The sequence below is a fragment of the Diabrotica virgifera genome, chromosome 4 (genome assembly GCF_917563875.1).
Source record: "Diabrotica virgifera virgifera chromosome 4, PGI_DIABVI_V3a".
NCBI lineage: Eukaryota > Metazoa > Arthropoda > Insecta > Coleoptera > Chrysomelidae > Diabrotica > Diabrotica virgifera.
Genome location: NC_065446.1, coordinates 169584286 through 169590904, shown reverse-complemented (window position 1 = coordinate 169590904; position 6619 = coordinate 169584286).

The window sequence follows — 6619 nt, the reverse complement described above, 5'->3', positions numbered from 1 at the left end:
ACACATTCAGAAGGAAACTTGGGCAGACTATTTTCGATCTGTGTTTGCTAAAGATAACGATAACGAACCACCAACACCTTAAGTGACAACAAACGAAGAAATAAATATTGAAAAAGCAGAGGTAACGGAAGCATTAAGGAAATTAAAAAATAGAAAATCACCAGGAGAGGACAGAATTTCGAATGAAATCCTAAAGTACGGAGGACAAGACCTAAACAAACAGTTATTAAAACTAATCCAAAAAATAATAGAACAAAACAGAAAACCACAAGAATGGAGATCAATCATCCTAATACGTCATGAGATCATGGACGAAATAATAAAAAAATTAGAACAAAAAAAGGATACCAAATGGGAGAAAAACAACTTAAAATAATCTGCTATGCAGACGATGCAATACTAATCTCTCAAAGTGAAGATGATTTACAACGTATGCTGCACGAATTTAATATAACCGCTAGAAAATTTAACATGTTAATTTCCCCAAAAAAGACTAAATGCATGGTTGTAACAGCAGATCTAATAAGGTGTAAATTAGAGCTGGAGGGTCAAATACTAGAACAAGTCATGGAGTTTAAATATCTAGGCATCACATTATGCAGTTACGGAAAGCTCGAAACAGAAGTGGAAGATCAGGTGAATAAAGCAAACAGAGCCGCAGGTTGCCTGAATGAAACAATATGGAGAAATAAAGACATCGGAAAAGAAGTAAATGGCAGAATTTACAAAACAGTCATCAGTCCAATAATGACATACGCGGCAGAAATACGACCAGATACAGAAAAGACGAAAAGAATGCTAGAAACAGCAGAGATGAAAACATTACGAAAAACCGATGGTAAGACGCTGTGGGATAGAGCTAGAAGTGCAGATATACAAAGGACATGCAAGGTGGACAACATTCATAACTGGGTGAAAAGCAGAAGATTAGAATGGAACGACCACATAAGCCGAATGACAACAAATAGAGTAGTTAGGACGGCGAGAGATGGTTCCCCAATAGGAAGACGATCAGTGGGAAGACCACGAAAACCATGGAATGACAACTTACTGGAGGCACATTGAAAAACAGACAGAGTAATGTTTATATAAAAAGAAGAAGAAGAGAGGAAGAAAAATAATTATATTAGTGTTTATATTACTGAATTGATAATTGAATAAACTTATAAATGAGCTGGTACACGACCCCTATTCTCATTAAAAAAATAAGTCATTACGTAATCACGCCTAGATGGATGACTATTATGATATTTAAATCAAATAATCACATTTTATAGATTAATAAAATAAATAAAATCGACGTGTTTCTGGATTTTTCCTTAACCCGGCATTGGTCGCTAGGTAGGTTTGTACGCGAGTGGTTGCGCGTGAGATTCTCTCTCACATATCCAATTTTTGCCTTTCTTTACAAAATAAAATTTTTGAAACAGATTTTAAGCTTTTTTTTATTAACTAAGGATAAAAACATAATAATATAGCATAATATACATAATAATATGATAAGATACAAAAAATGATCGGAATTAAACCAATAATAATCAATCACCGTATCTTCATAATTTACTGCACCGCACTTTACACAAGTATAACAAGAATGCTCTGGACAATAGGGTGGTCGAAAAACAATAATGTTTCATTTTTTATCGGTATACCGCGGAAAACTTGCCTTTGGGGTATATAAGTAAAATGCAAAGTAAAATAAAGTTATATATTAAACCCCCAGCTAGCGCATCATACCTAAAATTTAGTTTTTTTCAGAAATCAAGACATTTTTCAATTATCTTTATAATTTTTAGCTGTATTATTAGCTTATTATTTTTAAACGTGCTGTAGTGGAAACTGTTTAGTTAACAGTTTAAAAAATAGGGAATAAATTTGACAAAGACAATATCTTTTAATTTGCGGTAGCGCAAAATACTAAAAAATTGTTAAAATTCACATATTAGCACCTTAAAAGAAGGTGTGGTCTAGTATGTTGTGTTGAACCAGATTTCTACCAGAGAATTTGATTAAAGTTGTTGATCCTGTAATCGAAAGAAATGCATTTTTTTCCACCCAGAAAATTTGCTACTGAGGATGATAGTGGATGAAAGGAAACACATAAGAGAATTAGGATTCCGAAGAATAATCAAAGCAAGGATGTTAGCTACAGAAACAGAAACAATTAGGGTTTTTCAACCTCCAAAAATCACCTTTCATGCGACTGACTCTACTGAATTATTTGATTGGAACACCACTGAAATTACACCACCATCACTGTTACGGAGAGTCTCTGATGATTAAGTTTGGGCTAAAATCATGCTGGTGAAACACCCGAGGATTGGAACTTTGAAAAATTTCCATGTCATGCTCAAGCCCTAGAACGCTGCGTCAAGTTAGTGACTGAAGCATCTAAACAAGTCGTCGGTGCTAAGTAATGAGATGGTTTCATAAGATCTGCCGTAGCATCCAGAGCTTCGATGCCAAAGTTTGACAGCAATCGCAGCTTCAACGTAACCAGTCAGAAATAATGAGTAAAACACTCTTCCCAAAGTCAAAATTTCATTTAATTTGATGACATTGTTTGGCTACAATTTGGTTTATTTTTTGTTTCAATTTAACATGTTATTAAAATTATAAGTTGTTTTATTTATATCCTTTATAACTTTAAACACACTATAATAATTATATTCCAATTAAATGGAGTGTAAATTAAAAGAACAAAAAAGGGATTGTGCTAATAACACCCAACACAACATACTAGACCACACCTTCTTGTAAGGTGCTAATATGTGAATTTTAACAATTTTTGAGTATTTTGCGCTACCGCAAATTAAAAGATATTGTCTGTTTCAAATTTATTTCCTATTTTTTAAACTATTAACTAAACATTTTTCACTATAGCACGTTCAAATATTATTGGCTAAAGATTGTAAAAATAATTGAAAAATGTCTTGATTTCTGCAAAAAAAAATAAATTTTAAGTGTAATGCGCTAGCTGAGGGTTTAATATATAACTTTATTTTACTTTGCATTTTACTTATATACCTCAAAGGCAAGTTGTCCGCGGTATAGCAATTAAAAAATGAAACATTATTGTTTTCGACCCACCCTACTGGACAAATTGGTTGATGACAATAATTACAATTTTTTCACTTTTATATTTTTGCAGCGTGGGCAAAGTGAACAAAACTTGATATCCGATGGTTCAGGTTGTGATGCATTTGGTGATGTTATTTTGGCAATTCTTGAAATAAAATTCCGAAAGCTTAAACTTAAGTTTGGACTTGTCAAACGATTTATAAGATGAGGTTTCATCAACGATAAAGCCAATTCCTTAAAAAAGACACGACGTTCTTCTGTTTTATTATTACTATCTTTATATACAAGGTGACTGTTGGTTGATGCCGCCAATATTTAACATTTAAAAATATATGGTAGGTGGCCATCTACAACTAACCCGTGAAACAGACTATGGGGTTTTCATTTCATCGACCACATCCACGGCGCCTTTTATTACATAATAAAATGATATTATGTCAGGTGTTAAGTAGAAAAATAAAATTAATTTTCATACAGAGTTGGTGGCGCCGGTTGTCGCGCGATGAGAGAATATCTCACATGAAGCGCACTGAATCAGCAATCTGGTGATACTAAGTCAACTGAGTCACTATCTGAGCGGACGAGTCTATTAGATTGTCGAGGGAGGACAGTTAGGGGACTAGAAGGAACTACAGCGCGTATAATTTCTCAGAAAAAAATTGTGCGCGTTGTGAAACCGTGAGAGAGAAACTCATATAGCCACCACTGCTGGATTAACGTCGTCGGTTTACGAAATGATGAATTTAGTCCATTTGTCTTTGCCACCCTGTATATCAAGTATGTCTACATTTTATGACCTACACCGCGCAAACTAGGCCAGAAATTATATTATAACATACAAAAAAGATAGTATGTAACTGGAAAGACATAGTGAAATGTCCCATTAACAGAATGATAAAAAAGAGTTATAATTAACCAATAGGAAGAAGAGGCATGGGTGAATCTAGAATGATATAGAATGGCAATTCTAATAAAATAACAACTTATGTTAAAACATAAAAGTCAACATTTCTGGAGAAATATCTTTTAATTTAAATACTTAAATATATTGCCAACTTTTTTCTTGTAGTATCTTTTTTAGAATATTTTATGTTTTATCATATTTGTGCCGGTATCGCCGTTGACACAAAATAAGATAACCGACCGAAAAACCTATAATAAAATAAATCGTAGAAAGGTATAAAAATCTTTTTCTTCGATATAAAATTTCCAATTTTACTAAGGCAACATTAACAAGCAAATGTCAATCACTTGCTTAAATATATATATTTCTGGATATCTGCCACGTCCATCTGGACCTTAATTCTGTAGTCAACACAATTTAAAGAAAGGTGTATTCTGAAAATTTCTGACGGTTAGTCAATAGCATTAAAATTTTGCACGGGATGATAAAAATGGAAACTCATCACAAACAGGGGGGAAACAGATTAACGGATAACCCAGTCTGCAAGCAGCAGCAAATAAAACAAAAACTGATATTAAAATTCATTCGAAACTTTTATATTCGAAACATTTATATGGATAAATATGAAAGTTATAATTATTATGTTTAAAAGGATATGAAAAAATGTGGCAGTTATTATATGTAAGTATAAAAGGAGGTTGGTAAATGTGAAAATAATTATTATATGTATGAAGGAACAGTTTATGTATTTTTTATTATCTGTGTTATAGACAAGGCGAAGACGGCGGGTTCGTTGGGAAAAATATTTCCATGAGATTTTTTTGCATAATTACATTCGTGAGATATCCCAGAATAAGGTTCAAGAAGTCGCCCACGTGAAAAGTGGGCCAATTTTTTTTTCATTTTTTTAATCAAATTGCTAAAATCCATATTTTTGACCCGGACAATTTTGTTGTAGTTTTTTTAGGCCATTCTGGATAAAAAAGGTCTCTTAATTTTTCTCTAAAGTTGATCGTTTTCGAGTTATAAGCAATTTAAAATTGAGAAAAACGAAAAATGGCGATTTTCAAGGCTTAATAACTCGGTTAAAAGGTGTTATTATGAAAGTTAGAAAGTGACTAAATCAAAGTTTAATGCCACCGTGAACCATGTGCTAGTGGACTGCCCTTTATACACCCTAGAGCGACATCAAGTTGGATTACCGACTACATCTAAAGAGTGCCTAAACGGGTTAAATAACGACAGAACTATAAGCTTTTTAAGAAATGCAAGACTCGTTCACAAAATTTAATGTAACATTTTAGCCATTTATGTAATTATTGTACCATGCTAATGACCCTTAGTGGTTGATGCAATTTTGTAAATAAAAAAAAAAAAAAAAAAAAAGTTTAATGCCCCCCTACAAGATCCCGAAGAAATTTTTGTCACTATTTTATTACTAAGCTGTTATTTATAAGTAATAATATTGAGCGCCATGCACGTGGTAGGCGGCCGTAAATGTGAGTCGTCAATATTATTACTTAAAAATAACAGCTTAGTAATAAAATAATGACAAAGATTTCTTCGGATTCTTGTAGGGGTGGCATTAAACTTTTATTTAGTCACTTTCTGACTTTTATAATAATAACTTTTAACCGAGTTATTAATCCTTTAAAATCGCTATTTTTCGTTTTTTTCAATTTTAAATTGCTTATAACTCGAAAACTATCAACTTTAGTGAAAAATTATAAGAGACCTTTTTTATCCAGAATGGTCCAAATAACCTACAAAAAAAATTGTCCGGGCCAAAAATATTGATTTTTGCAATTTGATTAAAAAAAATTGTCAAAAAAAAAAATTTGGCTCACTTTTCACGTGGGCGACTTCTTGAACCTTATTCTGGGATGTGTTACGAATGTAATTATGCAAAAAAATTTCATGGGAATATTTGTCCCAACGATTCCGCCGTTTTCGACTTGTCTTTTATTTATTTTACATAATCCAGAGCTATCGAAAAAATCGTAAATATAGCAGGCCTGGTGCTGCCATCTGGTCTTCTATATTCACTGACAATCTTTGACCATATTTGTGACAAACAGAAAAAAGCAAGATAGACGTGACTGAAATGTTCTGTTGGAGAAGAATGCTACGAATTACCTCGACCGACCACAGGACAAAAAATTTATTTAAATGAGTAGTCCAGTCAGGTTAAACGAATAACAGGCCTAACCTTGCATTAGGAGCTTCCCCAAATTTTATTTTTCTAAATTTGGGGGGTCAACGTAATTTTCAGTGTCAGTGTAAATTTAAAATCTCGACTGAATTCCGCCATTGCGTTAGCCGCCATTTTGATTTTAAACGAGAACAGTTTTTGCTCAATATCTCAGCCATTTTCAACTTTTCGACAAAAAGTATAACAACTAAAATTGTTGATAATGTGATTTTCTGTCATGTCTATTTTTTCAAATTTTTTCGAGCCGTCGATATTTTCCGAGTTATGACGGAAAATAGTGACAGTTAGAGCATATTTATTCAATTATCTTATCTCGTTTATTATTAGCTTTACGACAAAAATGTTTCTATACAAAAAATAGAGAAAAGTAAATTCTACACCATTTTACACAAGTTAATATTTAAGGTAGTACGTATGCGATA